Genomic DNA, 16,897 nt, shown 5'->3' with positions numbered 1-16,897 from the left:
CAATGTTTCTTGCCAGTCCCTTCTAGCCTGCAAAGTTCTTTTGGAGAAATCAGCTGGTAGTTTTACGGGAACTCCCATGTAGGTAACTAACTTCTTTTCTCTTGCTGCTTTTAAGAGTTTCCCTTTATCTTTTAACCTTTGGCATTTTAATTAGGTGTCTTGGAGTGGGCCTCTTTGTGTCCATCTTATTTGGGACTCTTTGTGCTTCCTGGACTTGCACCTCTATTTCCTTCATCAAATTAAGGAAGTTTCTTTATGTTTTCAAATAGATTTCCAATTTCCTGCTCTTTCTCTTCTTCTGGCATCCCATGATGCAAATGTTGGGATGCTTGAAGTTGTCCCAGAGGCTGCTTATACTACACTCATTCTTCTGGATTCTTCTTCTTCTTGTTCTGATTGGTTGTTTTTTGCTTCCTTATGTTCCAAACATTGATTTGATTCTCAGCTGTATTTGCTCTTCTGTTGTTTTCCTGTAAACAACACTCGAGGTGTGTCCTTTGTGTAGGTTGAGTATACCCTCCTCTGGTAGTTGAGCCTTGGTTGCTGTTCGCAGGTCAAAGAAGGGATGTACCCAGGTCAGTCCTGCAAGGACTGGTTGTGACCACCGGCCACCAACCTCCTCCCCTCTGTGGAGGATCAGCTGTGCAGGCGCCAGGTGGTGGTGCTCTGATTGGTAGCTGTAGCTGTCCAGTGGGTGCATAGGCTCAGGTTTCCCAAGTAGTGTAGGCCAAGGTCAGCCCCCACCTGTGTTCTGCCCAGGGCCACTCTGCCTGAGATATAAAGCAATCTGAGATGGCTACTACTTGTGAATGGTTTGGAGATTCCCAGTCAAAGCTAAGCTGTGAATCTAGGCTGGCTGCTGCTAGTGCTGGGCCTGGAGCCACTTATCAAGAGGTATGGGGGTCTGGGGGACTCACTGAGGCTGTCTGTTGCTTGTTTGAAAGGATTTAGGAAGTTGTGAAGCATGAGCCAAGACCAGCCATTCATATGGGAAGGTCACTGTTAACAGTTTGGGAGGGGCCATTAGTTGGGTGGGCCCATTAGCTGGGTGGGATGGAGTCTCAGGGGAGCTCCAGGGCAGGACAAACAGTGTGAGGCAGGTTTATGGAGTCTCAGATACAGCACCCACCTGCAGGCTCTGTGGCTCTGTAGGGGGAGGGTTCAGAAATTGGACAATGGCCTCTACCAGCCTTTCTGTCTGGCAGAAAGTTGTCCCCAGCTCTCGCCTTGATGCCAAACACCTCAGTTCCTCCCTCTATGCCCCTGGTACCTTTCAAGCTGCTACCCTACTGATGGAGCTCAGAGGAAATGAGTCTTGAGTACGCCCGTGTATGGGTTCTGTCAAAGGAACTGCTTGGGACTTTAGAAGTTTTTCCCACTGAATCAATCCCCACTGGTTTTTGCAGCTAGCAGCCATTGGGTCTTACCTTCCTGGCACTGAGCCCTGGGCTGGGGGCCTTGAGTGAGGCTGGGGCTCCTTACTCCTCAGATATCCCTCCCAGATTTTTACCCACCACACGTGGGTGTGGGACCAGCCCATCCCACATCTCTGCCCCTCCTACCGGTCTGGATGGATGTGGTTTCTTTCATTCTTAGTTGCCAGACTTCCATTCAGCTCGATTTCTGAACAGTTCTGGGTGATGGTTGTTCCATATTTTAGCTGTAATTTTGATGAGGTTGCGTGAAGAAGCAAGTCATGTTTACTTATGCAGCCAGTGATCTTGACTGGAAGAGCCAAAGGGCAATATTTTGGATACTATTCACAAACTCACAGCTCTTTTAAAATCCACTTGGAAGATTTTGCTAAGTATTCAAGCTGTACCCCCCACCCCATTCCATGAATTTGCCGAGCGTGCCTTTCTGACCCCAAATCAAAATCCTATTGTTACCTGCGTCTCTCTAGCACCCAGCACCCTTTGTCAGTGGCTCCCTGAGCACAGGAGATATCAGTTGCATGTTAGCAAATGAAGCCAATCAACAAGAATTTATGGAGCCCTCTGAATGTATCTCAGATAATGCAAAGTCTCCATAGTACCAATCAATTGATCAGATTATAATTCCTCACCATGTACAATGCACTGTCCCAAAATTTGTCTTCCTGGTTTATATGTGGAAACTGAGACTTAAGAAAAAAAAAAAAGGAAAAACTCTTTGGGAACACAGCCTCGTAGCAACTCCAAGCTCTGCCCAGCAAACATCACCCACAAACCTGGCCCAAGACAAACACACACACACACACACACACACACACACAAACCCTCCTAGTAATAGCGGGAAACCTTCAAAGGAGACACAGACTCATTCTACAAATGTCCTATTTTCCGGCCCTCTACCTTTTTTATATGCTGAATTGGTAATGGAGCTAATAAAGCTTCAAGATTGCTCTTTCTGGGGGCCAAATTTTTCTTTTCTCCGTGTCATGCTTTTTATTCAGAAAATAATTTTCCTTGCATTGTTTTCACAAAAGCTTTCTAACACCCCCAAATAATGCAGAGAAATTGGCTTTTATTTTTTGAGCTGGCTGTTTTAATGCACACTGTATCTCTCAGCCTATCTATTATATTAATCTAAGCCTTAATGATACAATGGGTAAAAACAGTGTACGGATGTGTATAAATGAAAAATTTAATAGATTTCCCTCTTAATGTAATAGAATTGGCATGAGGCATTGGGAACAGGAGTGAAAGTAGTCACTCAAGCATTGTGTTTACATGATATTTAAATACAAGTGCCTGGGGTATAAGTACTCCTGAGTACACCTGAAAGGGATGGTGCCTTCTAATCATTGTTTCGGCAAGTGACAGTTGTTTACACAACAGCAGCACATTCGCTGCTGATTTGAATAATAAACATGCTTAAATACCAGCTGGATAATAGAAGGATAATTGAAACATAGTTTAAAGCTCTGATTTACAGGCATTGTAGCAACATTTTTATTTGCTGTACAATGCCCCACTTCTGTGCTGCCTCTGAAAAAAAAAATTTAAGGCATTGTTTCAAACACTGGGGTCTATTAAATTTGATTAACACACCCAGAGTACGTATCCATAGCTCAAGCCATGCCTGGGTGTACTTGAGACAGCTATTATGCAACGTGTTTGAGCAAAACACTCGAGGCTATAATAGAACCATTCAAGGAGGCCCGTCGGGCAGCGTGTCCACCCGGGCCTGCGCAGCCGTACCTGACACAGACCCACGGCACGTCACCTTGGTCTCATGACTCACGGGTGAAAGACAAGGGGTTCGACCTGGATAATCTTCAACTGTGACATTTTACAAAGTTATGGTTCTAAACCCTATCCAATCTGTCTCGGTTTCTTCTTTCTTTCCTTCTTTCAATGGCCATTGCTGTCATCTTAGCTCAGGCCAGTTTTAGTTCTTCCCTGGTCAGTCGCCGGAGAGTTAACCCGGGCATCTGCTCCCCGGGCATTCCTGTTTCAGCCGCCCACATCACACCCCCAAGTCAATGGTCTCTCTCCAGGCGGGAGCTCCAGAGCGCAGCTGCTCCTGCTCAGGCTGGCCCTCAGAGCAGGCCGCTCCTGGCAGGTGTTGGTTAGCACTCCAGTCCTCTGATTCAGGGATCCTAAAACACGATTAAACCTGTTCACTTGGAATAGGTTGTAGTTGGGGAAGTTACTCCTATAACCAAATTAGCAGGAGCCTCATTTGCCAACCAGAACACTAATGCGTTCACTGATTTATCAACTTACCATGGGAAATACATCTTAGAGGATCACTCACATGGGCCATTCGGAACGCTCACCCAGAACGACTGCCTCAGAGGAGCAAATTGTGTCAAGAAAGTCACGTAATGAGCATAGAGTAAGAGCAAAAGGAATGGGATGAATTGCTACTTTGCACTCCAGGGAAAAAAGTAATAGCAGCCAGGCGCCAAGCCAGACACCTATTATCTCTAATTCTTATAAAATCCCCCAGGAATTATTTATTCCCTTCGATATAAGAAACTGGGCTAAGGCCACATCCTTGCTGAGCTATAGCATCAAAACCACATATTTGCTCATTATTAATCTTCATACTGATGACCCAAAATAATGACCAGATGTTAATATTTAGTTTCTCCCTCTCCCTCTCATGCATAAGAATGGACAGGTATTTCTTTTCTGGCTCCTTTCTCAGACAGCCACCTGAACCAGTCACCAGGACCGTCTTACACCTTTCAGAACTGGTGGGTGCCCCACAGACGTTGAATGGGTGGCTGAGTAAGAGGTTAAGGAACCTTACATGACTGACTTAATGCCAGACATGTCTTTCTGAGAATACAGCCTGGGGCGTGGTAAGCCACTTTGGACAATCATTGCATATCCAATCCATTAGGAAATGGTGTTGCTCCTGCAAATAGCTAATCGCGTGTGGTATGAATGGCTTGCTAAAATCAAGTTCCCATCACAACCATATCCTGAAATTCTGAAGACGTGTTACCAGCACTCTTCCCTGTACAAAATCCACTTCCAAGGGCCATTGTCTCCCCTTGTCACTCACTCATTCAGAACCAGGTCCAAAACTAGGAGACCCATGGTCAGAGACGGACAGCAGGGCCAGGAGCCTTTACTGCCATGCACCAGCAGGTCGGTCACGGGGCTATCTTGCCCCAAGGTCCCCTTCTGAGAGAATCTGCCCCCATCATAGTCCCTGTTAAAGTAGGTGCTTTCTACTCTCTGGCCCTCGCTGCATGGAAGGGAAAGGGCAATGGCCCAAGCACAGCAGATGCAGGGGCTGGTCAGCAACCTACAGCATGGCCTGAGCTGCCTCCTGGGGCCTTGGAGGCCTTGACCTTACCTCAGCTTCATGGAGCTAGGAATCAGGTCAGTTCCGCAGTACAGAGGGATGCTTTACAATGGGAACAGGGCACCTCTCCCCTTTCCTAAGCAAGAGGTTCTATGCCAGGTGCTTCACTGTTCATTTTAGGGGAAGGTAGAAGAGAGATCAAGCAGCTATAATCCTTTGAAATTTTTTATTGAAATTGAATTAAATCTATAGATTATTGAAATCTTTAAACATTTTTATTCATTCACTCAAATTTGCTCTTATGTCTTTCAATAACATTCTATAGTTTTAATTCAATAAGCTTTTTCCTAGGTATTTTAGAGATTTTCTTGCTATTATTGATATAATGCTTATCAATTTTCTGATAAGTATGATAGATATGAAAGCAAGTGATTATTTTCATTTGCTTTACATAGAGGTACACTCCTGAACTCCATAATTCATTCTACAATGTTTTATCTGATATATTTCCAGATGGATAATATTACCTGAAAATAATAGTAATTTTGTTGAGTCCATTCCAGTTCTAGACCCCTAGCTCCTCTTCTTGTCTTAGACGGTGGCAGGACTAGAGAACAATGACAAGGCAGAAGTGGAAACAGGCACAGTGACATTTAGTGGGCCTTCCTCAAGTGCTGTAAACTGCTGATGATGCTAAATGTTGATGTAAAATAAGTACCGTATTTTTCAAACCATAAGACGCACCTAGGATTTAGAGGATGGAAAAAATTTTGAAGCAAAAAATGAGGTTAAAATATTTAATAACATAAATAACATAATATTTCACCAATGTAAACAGAACTCAACAGCAGCATTAACAACCATTATTCCTCCCAAAATTTGTGGGGGTGGGGGTGCGTTTTATAGTCCAAAAAATACGGTAATCTGCAGCAAGTAAAGAAAACACACTGATGCTATTGAGAAGAGCTGCTTAACTTTGTCAGTCTTTCTCACCACCCATTGAAATGACGTGCATTTTTTTTCTTTTCTGAACTATTATGATTATTATTGTAAGAGAGTTTCAAGATGGAAAAACCTGGCATAACTGAAGTAAAAAATTCTTGGCCATAGTGTATTTTTTTAACTTACGGGTAGATTTTATGTGCTAATATAGTATATACTTCTCTTATGATATGCTCATCATATATGTTCATAATAGATCTACAAGAAATTGGTTGTTAATTTTGGCTGCTTTCTTTGTCAGGTTGTGGAATAGGATTATGCTCACTCCAGAAGCTAGATCACAAATCTATACACTGTTTTCATTGTTAGAAGTACTTTAAAAATATAGTCATTATTCTTTAACAGCTTGAAAATACTCAACATAAAAAGGCCTTGAAACTTTCTTAAGGTAATAGAAAACTTTCTCAACTTTTTTGATCATTACTTTATTGAGTTTTATATTGACATAATTTTTATAATTAGTAGAAAAGAATTTTAGCTAGCAGGCTCTTAAATTTTTTAACTTTTTCTACATATTTAATTACATTCTATTCTGATTCCTACACTATGAGTTTTTTCACTTATATTTTCTGAGCTTTAGTAATATTTTGGTTTCAAATACCTAGATCTTGGATCTATTTACTAAGTACACTCCTTTCTAACTGTTAAAAAATTTATGAATCACTGCTTTTACCTTTATTAATTCCATCAACTTCTCTCCTTGGGACTATTTTGTTAACTCTATTTCTAATTTCATGAGTTGAAATATAATTCATTTATTTTCATTAATTTTTACCTAATAGCAAAAGCATTTAAGACAATGAATTTTAATTCCGTTATTGTTTTTGGTTGCATCCAATGAGATTTGATATGTAGTTTTCTTGTTATTTTCTAAATTACACGTAACTGAAATGTTAATATTCTCATTTACTTACAAGCTACCGAGGGAGGCTGTAACATTGTTTTCTTATTTTCTGGTTTCAGTGGAGCTTTCATTGTGCTTTGTGTTGTTTACTTGGGGCAACTTTCCAAGTGGTTGGGTATATTTTTTCTTAACTTAAACTTTTGTTAATAACTTCTAGTTTTATTACAGCAGAACCAGAGAAGTTAGCCTGTACCATATTATACTTCTGGGAGTTTGCTGAGACTTTTGGTTGAGGCTTAGAGATTGAGCGGATGCTGGAAAAGAGCAAACACGTGTTATACACTGTTTGATAACTGCACATTTCTCCAATTCTTCATATAATTCAAATTCTCTATATTTATAGTTTGCAGGTTTACTCTATCAAAAGAGTGAGAAAACAGTACAGTTACTTAATACTATTGTTTTTCCATTGATTTCTTTCTGTATTTCCAGTAAATTTACTTGATATACTTCAATACACTGCACATGGTACATAGAAATATATGATGCATTATTTCCTTATTGAATTTGACTCTTCATTAATATAAAGTAACCAGTGTGATGGCAGTAGTAAACTGGCTGGCTGAGGAAAAACTCAAAAGCTCTGATCTGTAGCCCCTGCCAGTTCTGTGAGGTGAATGTCCCCAGCATGGTGAATTGCAGCGTGCTAAGGTGAGGTCCCTGGGTTCAGTGATGGGGTGAGCCGGACACAACCGGCTTTCGCAAGCCTGCACCAGCCAGCTGCAAAACGCCACTGAAAGCACAAGTAAGTGTGTTTTACCATCTTTGACTCCACTTCAGTGCTCAGAACATGTACTTGGTTTTTGTTTGTTTGTTTACATCTGCCTGATCTATCTTTGCCTGTTTGTTCATTTTTATTCATATCATGTCACTATTTTTTAACAGATACGTCTCTTGGGAACCATATTTTCAGATGCATTCTGAGTCTTTATGTTGTAATGGACATATTTAACATTTATATTTATTGTTTTTGCTGACATATTTGGTCCTACATTTTTTGTTTTGTTTTAAGCTTTACTTTTCTTTTGCTTTGTTATTGGTCTTGCCTTCTGTCATTTGTACATTTATACATTTCACATTTACTTTTCTAGATTTTATGTCTAGTATTTATTACCTTTAAATTTTTTCGAGAAATACACCCTTTGGGTGTATTTCTCTAATTGTAAGATTCAAGACTGAAACAGTGTATTTTGTGATATTTTGTGATTCTCATATTTAACAGCAGAAGTTTAGGACACGAGGAGGGGTTGTGATTTCTCAGAAAGCTGGGAGAGAAGTACTCATCACACACACATGTCTTGGTGTTCAATTATATTATGAAAGCTTGTAACCCCCGATCATTATAATTACTTTATATTATTTTATACTCCTTTTTAAGAATAAGGCATTTGCATTCAGTTTTATAATCATACATAAAAAGCAAAGTACATGTTATAATCTGTACTGAATACTTTTGGAGCTGACCGCCAGCCTTGTAGGACGAGGAGGTAATGTGGTATGAGGGTGAGGAGGAAGGGCCCCGGCACCAGACGGCCTCCGTCCAAGTACTGATTGCACCACCAACCCGGCATGCCACCCTGGGCACGGTCATTGAGCTTCTCAGGCTCTCAGCTCCTCGTCTGTAAAAGGGGCATGTTAAGAGTTCATGCTTCGTCATGTGGTGTGAAGTGTATGTCAGCTAATGTGAATACAAGTCTTAGAACAGTGCCTGGCACGCAGCAAACACTGCACATGTTTGTTGTTGTTATTGCCATGATTATTATTACTATTATTTTATTTTAATGTTGTTCTCTCTCTTTCTAAGGACTCTCTCCGAGGGAAACATCTTGAGTAACATTTCAAGATGAATGTATGAGGTATAATTTCTAAACTCAGGGTAGCCAAGGCTATCGCTTCACACATTGAAGACAGTATGACTGAGCTTTAAATTCTTGGATCCAAAGTATTCACCCTCACAATCCTACAGATAATTCTTCAGTACTTGCTGAAACTTAATGTAGCTAAGAAATCTAAAGCTGAACTTGTTTCTTTGTAGGTAACCTAGTGAATTTTTTTAGGATTTTTTTCACCACCGTCATAATTCAAAGTTTTTGTCAAAAGGTCTAGGTATGGTTTTCTTTTCACTAGTTTTGTCAGGAATAGTCTTTAAAATCTACCTACAGTCTTTCTTCAGTTCAAAACATGTTTTCTTTCATTACACATTTACATTTTGTGGGGTTTGCTCTTTTCTATTGATTCTATCTTTACTTCAGAGACGCCAATTATTCATGAGTTGGCTCTTTTATTCTCTCCACCATTTCTATCATTTCTCTCTTGTAATTCTAATCCGCTTTTCCCCTCAGCACTCCTAGACAGCCTTTAAAGTTTGTCCTTCAAGACAATGTGATTTTCTAACATATTATTTAGTGTTCTCCACTGACTCCATTTTACATCTAAAATTTTGGGGGGGGGGGTGCAGTGCTGGTTCTGTCCTTCCATCTCTGTCCATCTTTCTTTCTCGCCTCATCCTACTGCATTTTTCTTTCATCCACGTTGATTTGGACTCAACTGAAGGTGTCCAAGAATTTTCTAAATTTTAAATCTGAATCCCGACACTGATAAATTTTAGCAATATTCATTCCCTTAAGTCTTCCTTTATTCACAATGTATTAATAGTTCTTACCTATCCTTGAACAAGATAAACTGTATCTACCCTTAGCATTTGTCAAAAGACAGGGGGAACTGATTGCATCACTCTCATTTCTAAATGTGTTTGGCAGTCTCGTCTCAATCATTCCCATAGCTGGGGAGCAGGCTGATGGCGTAGCTCCACATTTAATTCCCAAATACAGCAAGTTCACCTCGGCCAGATCACCTCTGTTGTGTGAAATAGCTTCATTTACTACAGGAGTTCTCAGATTTCATCATGCATCCAAAACACCTAGAATGTTAAGCCACAGATTGTTGACCCCTATCCCCAGATTTCTAATTTTGCATTTCTAACAAGTTCGAAGATGATGCCTCTGGCCCAGGATGATGCTTTGAGAACAACTGATCTATAAAACCACTGTCTGGTTCTCCAATCCTCTGAAATGAGGTCGCTTACAAAATGCAACAGTTTTCAGCTCACGCTTCTCTCAGCACAGCCTATAGTGTTTCACTTTTGGGTTCTTTAGAAAACCATGTGCCTCCAAAATCCCTTAATTCCACTTCCTACCTAGTTATTTTCTAGGAATCTCTGACTTCAAGTATTTATGAAAATGTCCCTGGCTGCTGTGGCTCGGTTAGTTAGAGCATCACCACATAGACCAAAATGTTGTGGGTTCAATCCCCAGTCAGGACACATACATAGGTTGCAGGTTCAGTCTCTGGTCTGGGCGCGTAAGGGAGGCAACTTGATCAATGTCTCTCTCTCTCTCTCCTCCCGCTTCCCTCTCCCTCATGCCTCACCCCCCTACTGCCTTCCTCTCTCTAAAAAGCAGTGAAAAAATGTCCTTGAATGAGGATTTAAAAAATGTCACATCTACCAAGAACTCGATTGATTTGCAAAGGGTTATTACATATAATTGTTTTAAAAAAATGATGGAGGGTAGAAAGAACTCTATCTAGAGAAGACAGCAACTCCCCCAGTGTCTAAACTTTGGGAACGTTGGGTTGGTGCCTGTAAAACTCAGTGCCTGGGTGATGGAGTAGGGGAGCACACCTAGTGCCTCCCTACCTGCCTTCTCAGGTCGCCTCTGTTTCCTGCAGCCAGGAACGCGTCGGCCTTTACCTGTTCAGTGCTTTGTTACGGGCAGTACAGCTTCATCTTACATTTTGGCACTTGGCTGTGTGCCACTCCATTTTTAATGTTCATAAATGTTTCAGGAGCTCTTTCATGACAGCTTTCTCAGAGTCTATGGGCCAGGCATCATTTCTGAACTAAGACATCATTTGAACCAAAACTCTTTTTGCACAACTTGACTAAGATAGAAAGTTCAGGGATCCTGACTTCTCACTTTCACATCTACCCCAATTCCTGGCTCCATACCATTAGCATGAACCCAAACACATAAACCACATGCAACCAAAGGTTTCTGACACTAAGAGCAAACTGCCACTACTTTGTAACCGAAGCTACTGAAGGCAGTCTTTCACGAGCAGTGAAATGTTCCTGTGGAACCTGCCCCTCCTCGTTTTATACAGAACATGTGACTAGGACTACAAATGGCGTCTCTTCTGGTATCCCCACCTCACCATGGATGGCATTACCAATCTCTCTCCGCCACCCCCAGCCACCACCCAACCCCCTTCGGAATGCGGCCACTTGTAAACCACATCAGCCAGCTCAGGCCAGCACTCCACCCACCCTGCCTTCCGCGCGCCCAGCAGAACCCTGCCTGGGGTCTGCGGGAGGAGGTGGCCACAGCGGTTTCCCAGGGGAACAGGCGTTCCCACACAGCATCGCAAGGACATTCCTGCTTCAAAAAGGTGGGGATGAACATTTTCAGAAATTGCTCACAAACACGTTATTATGAGGAAGAGACAGCACATGTGCCAGAACGAAAGTAAGTCCAGCAGCGCTCGGAAACACGGAAAAGGACATTTCTCGATTGGTGACAATGCCTATTATAGGGCATTCAAATACCACAAGTGCTATTCAGCTGCTGGGAAGTCACGAAAGGTGAGTGAGAAAACAACTCCTTTGTAGAAAGGGAAAAGGAGGTGGAGAATCCTTCACACAAAGATCCACTTTGACTCAAAATACAGGGTACGCCGTGCTAGAGACCTACGTGAACAAAGCCCACCCATTACAACTCCGAACAAACAGGGCGCTTCAATACCGCAAGGCTCCGTGGCTAGTGTGTGGTTAGTTATGTCAAGGACACTAAACAAAGCTGCTTTTCATATGTCAGCTTGCACCGTCCCCATTGATAACCACGGAGACTTCGGGGCCGCAGCCCCAAACGGGTGGCCACACTGTGCAGGAGGAAACAGCGATGGGGGTCCCAGTGCGGACAGCAGGTCCCATTTGAAACAAGCTGCTTGTCACAGGCCTAGAGAGCAATTGAGTGTCTCTCACTACCTTTCTGTGACTCCCAGCGTCCTGCTGTCCTGAACCTCCCATCCCTGCGTGAGAGGCAAAGCACTGGCCTGGACCAGGCAGCCAAAGGCCAGTGCCTCTTCCCTCCTCCGATGACTGCGGACAGCTGCAGGCCTTCCTGAAAGGGCCCACCTTCTGCGCTGGCCACGGAACCATCGTCTGAAGCCCAAACGCAATGAACCCCTGCGAGTGCACAGAAGTCCAGGCAGAGGCAGCGCACGGCCCAGCTGCGCCCGCAGTGGAGTCGGGAGGAAAGCTGGCAAAGGCTGGCCTCCGAGAGCCCCTCCGTGCGTGTCACCCACACACTGACCTTGGCCTCTGCTGCCAGCGCTGCGAGGACCCACATCAGTGGTCTTTCCCTCAAGTGCAGTCCATTGTGTTTGTTCTCCTGTTAAGCAGCTTTCAACTTCTGCAGGGGAAGGAGGGTGAAGGCTGAAGGAAGGGAGCTGGAATTTGCATTCAATAGGACGCTGATGGGAATGGGAGTCAAAGAGCTTCTTTCCAGATAAAGTTAGAAACCACAGGGGGTGGGGCTTCAAAACCAACCCTTTCTCCAGATCCCCCCACTGCCACTCGGTGGCCAGGACTGTCACAGAACCCTGCCGCGGCAGGCCCTGCCCCGGGTTCTGCCTGGCTCCACTCTGTCCTTCCCAGCGTTTCCAGGGCCCATCCTGGAAATAATAGCAATCACGCTGCTCCCTCGTTGGACTCCCCAGCCAGCCCCTCTGGCTCCAGGCTTCGTCCAGCTTCCAGATAAATCCCATTCTCTGCTGCCACCCACCATGTGCCCCGTCCCTGTCCCCCTCCGCCCATGCAAAGCTCTAGCCACTCTGAACTTCCTGCTTTGAAGAAATTAGGCTCGTTCAGAATTCTAAGCCATCGGGATACTGTTGCTCTTGCCTGAAGTGCCTTTTTTTGGCCTGTGGTTACTGTGCATCCCAGCCACACGTCACCTTTCTTGGGAAGTCTGTTTGGAGTCCCTCCTCCGCCGGCTGCACCGGACACCTCCGTCCCGGTCTGCGGCAGCCTGTGGTGTAGACTCCCGTTCCTGGGTCTCCCCGACTCCCCCCTGCACTCCTCTGAAAGGAGGATGGTGTACAAGGGGGGGCCCAAACAAAAGAAATTATCTTCAGGAGGGTGGGCCCCTTGTAGTCCAGGCTTCCCCCGCTAGGTGAGTGTTCTAGGCACCCATCTGTATCAGTCTGCCAGGAGGCGTTGTTGGAAGGTGTGTTTGGCTTCAGTGAATTTTTTTTTGAAGACTCTTTCATCACATTTGCCTGTTTCACGATGGGTGACTTATGATAACACCTGCCCACACTGCGCTGAATGTTCAGTGTGTTTGACCAAAAATGGCATGACCTCCCGGCCCCACTCTCCCTGATCACCTGACATTGCCTGGAGTGACTTTTTTTGTTTGTTTCCCTGGATGAAAAAGGTACTCAGAGTGAAACATCTTGCCAACGTGGAAGAGGTGAAACAAAAAAACAGCAATAGTACTAAAAAGCTCCCAAACTGACAAGTTCAAAAACTCTTTCGAGCCATGGAAAGAACATCTCAATAGGTGTATTGCAGCAAATGGAAAGTACTTTGAAGGTGACTAAAGTTTAAACATATGAGAATAAATATACATTTTTATAAATAAATCCCTGGGTTTTGAGGGAATCCCCCTCGTGCCATGTTCCTTGTATCCTCAGCGTCTAACACAGACTCTAGAATCAAGCAGATGCTCAGGGAGTGTTTGCTGAATGGAGGAGCCTGAAGGAAACCAGCCTTCTCCACCCTTCGACCTATGACATCATCCACATAACCAGCTGGGGGGCTGGGAGGGGGTTTGGTTCCCAAGCACTGTGACCCTGACCCCATGACCACCCAACTCCCATTTGCTTCTCCCCCGCTGCTGGCTTTCCTGCCTTTCACCTCCCACCAGCCCCCTCCCCGTGCCCTCCCCGAGACTCCTTGCCACACCTACAATATCCTCCTCCGTACCTAGAAAGATGCTCAAAATTAAGCAACGGCACTCAGGTCTGGTCACTCACTCCCTTTGCTGTGTCCCACACCAGGTTAAGATGCACATTTCATACTACATTTATTCTACTTTTGGAGTCTTGGAATGTATTTTTCTCTTGGTTGTGTATGTTCCAGCTCGCTGATGAGAGCTCAGACTCCCTAGGAGCATGAACTTCCAGATCCTCCCGAAGCTTCCTGCCCACCGCATTGCAACAGGTGTGCTCTTGGTAAGGGGCAGTGGGAGAACACAACACCAGCTGCTCTTGACTTCGGGTTTAACTGGGGGACAATTATATGGATCACCAAAGGATACGCTGCAGTGTTGTACTTCCACGGAGTACTTCACTTTTTTAGCATGTCCCAAGACAGAGAGTCCTATGGTAACTAAAAGGTTAGGAGCCAAATTCAGAGTCATTGCAAATATACAACAAAATCTTTAAAGAAACTAATTTATTAAAAAAAAAAAGGAAAGAAAAAGAAATAGGATTGCCTGTTGCAGAATTATTTCTTACATACCACTTTCAAGGAAATGAAACATTCTCAGAACCTGGACCCAATCACAGCATCCGGGTGCCTATGCAATTTGCATATTCCCTGCCCCAGTGCCCTGGGGTGGAGCCCATCTACTCCAGAGGGCACTGGGCGGAGGCCTTTGCTTTCTTAGGAAAGTTCACGCTACTCTAAGAGACCACCAGGAGCTGCTGGGCATGAAGGAAACAGACACTGCAACAGACAGCTCTCACTGTCACCTCCCGGCCACTGGGAGGGGTCTCAACAGCTACTTCCTGTTCGTCTGGACATGGATGGACCTCTAGGCAGCAGGAATCTATGCTCCCATAATAGTTTATAAACAGTCCTGTTGCAGCATGTTGCAGTATATGATGGACAGTTCATCTACGTTTTATTGCTAATAGTCATCCTTCCGTGCCAGCTGCCTCTGGGCACCGTGCATAGACGAGGTGAGTAAGGTTCACAGGCTCCCAGATGCAGGCAGCTTGGCTCTTTCCAAGAAGACAGAAAATATTTAGGTGACGGTAAGTGCAATGAGTGTTACACAAGAAAGGTACTGGGTGCTCCGGGTATCTACACTAGAGAGGAACTGGTCTGGGCTGGGGTGCTGGCTGAAGGGGAGGAGAACACCGAAGAGTCTCCCGGAGTGCGACTTTTCACTTGAGGCCTAAGGATTAATAATGGAGCACAATCCAAGGAGATAGGGGAGAGGGGAGGGCAGGCTTGGGTTCAAACTACCAAGCTGATGGTGAGTTCATGGACATGATAGCATGCCAGAAGGGGGGAAGAGGACGGGGGAGGAGGAGGACCCAGAGAGAGGTTATATGTCACACCGACAAGGCCACAGCACAAAGTGGCAGAGCCACGCTGGAAACCCAGGCAGCCAGCCTGCATACAGATGCGGAAACACTGTGCCCCACCCCCACCCCACAGGAGGCCATGCTGGGCAGGGCCTCGTAGGATTTTGCCCCAAGAGAAATGGAAAGAACTTGAAGAGCTGTATGCCAGGAAATGGCATGATCATTCTTGGACCTCTAAAAAATCACTCAGGCTGCCATCTTAGAAATGGATTGGGACAAAGATGAGTTCAGGGATACCGCCAAGCAGGAGAGATGACAGTGACCATGACCCGGGGGAGCAGTGTGGTGGAAGTGGACGGACCCAAAGATGTCCAGGTGGGAAAGAAGTCAGCACTGACTGACTGACTGGATATAACCAGGGGGCAGACACTACCATTCAGCTGGATGTTTTCGTATGCTTTGATTTAATAGTTCCAATACTTCTATATATTTATCTTAATTTCCTGCACTGGGACATGAGGATCTGATGAAATGGGTAATTTCAAGGTCAGAGAGGCTGTAAATGGTGAAGCTGGTATTTGAAACCTATGAATACAGGTCTATCGTTCCTGCTCTTTGAGGCCTAGGCCCATGTCGCGGTCATTTTGAACTCCAAGTCCATGAGGCCCATGCCTGGCGCATGGCGGGGGCGCAATACATTGAGTTAAACAGAAGGGAGCACCCGTGGGCTCAGCTCTGCCCTGTGACATCATCCCACAGTGGCAGGAACGGCCGTCCCTGAACAGCACCATCGGGATCTTCCGGGCCTACTGAACAGACACGTTCACCCCAGAGTGTCCATGGTCACCTGTCTGTGGCTTACTGTCAGGCCCCAGGTGGTGAGACCTGCCTACTGGCCCTCTGTCACCTGACCATCTAGGGACCATCTATACCTCATAGCCTCATCAGTCCCTTAGACTGAAAAAAAAAATTAAGCCAAATTAAGCTGGACAGCTCAGGTATTATTTAAGTTCTTCCAAAGTCTTAATAGGTTTCACAAATATTTAACCAGCAAATTAATTTATGTAAAGATCTGTACATATTTGATAAACTTGAACCAATTTAATAAATCCTGTCCTGTTTTATTAAGTGCTGGATTAGGGTTAGACTCCCTACAAACAGAAAATACATAAAGAAAATATTTGTTATGTGTGTATATATACTGTACCTGCCTTTTCAAAGATCAAGAAAAGATTATCTTTGCCACAAGGACTTTACACCCTGTGCCGTGTGATGTTTGTTGGGAAGGAGAGAGGAGAGTGAACTAACATACGTTCAAACTGCCAAGCGGATGGGAAGCTCATGCACGATAGCATGCCCAAGGGCGCACCCGAAGTTCAGACTGCATAAAACCTCCAGGGTGGAGTACAGACAAGAGTGGGAGCGGATCGTAGCTCAGACTTCCACGGCTGCATGAACCTTCCTTAGCCTCTTCTCCACCCGCAGGCAGAGTCAGCCCCTGCTCTCCTCGGACCCCGTGAAGAGCTGCGGGACAGAGCTTCCCCTGCTGCGGACAGCACCGGGTGAGTGTGTCTCCCTCACTGCACTGTGAGTTCCTTCAGGGAGCAACCATCAGGAACTTGCATTCTTTCTACAAATATTTGTTGAGCAACAGTATGTTCTAAGTGTCATCCTAAACAATGACAGAGCAATGGAAAGCAAATGATAGACAGATGGCTCTTGCTTTCGTGAAGCTCACAGTCCACACAGGCTGGGTACAGCGGTCGTTGCTGGTGTCCCACCCATATCTTGTCAGCATCTACCTCCATTAAACAGTAGGATTAGAAGCGGGTGGAATGGAGTGGGGTGTGGAGGCACGCATAGCAC

General features: G+C 44.7%; 1 long non-coding RNA gene across 1 annotated transcript; it reads left to right on the top strand.

Moving 5' to 3' along the window:
- The first annotated feature begins 1,559 nt into the window (after positions 1-1,559).
- LOC118498199 lies at positions 1,560-13,328 on the top strand. Its single transcript, XR_004900722.1, has 3 exons — positions 1,560-1,715; positions 5,287-5,293; positions 13,318-13,328. It is a non-coding gene; the product is annotated as an uncharacterized LOC118498199 (long non-coding RNA).
- Positions 13,329-16,897: the final 3,569 nt, after the last annotated feature.

This window comes from Phyllostomus discolor, chromosome 14, assembly GCF_004126475.2.
Source record: "Phyllostomus discolor isolate MPI-MPIP mPhyDis1 chromosome 14, mPhyDis1.pri.v3, whole genome shotgun sequence".
Lineage (NCBI taxonomy): Eukaryota > Metazoa > Chordata > Mammalia > Chiroptera > Phyllostomidae > Phyllostomus > Phyllostomus discolor.
Note: the sequence above shows the minus strand (reverse complement) of the source record. Positions and strands in the feature narration are given on the sequence as shown.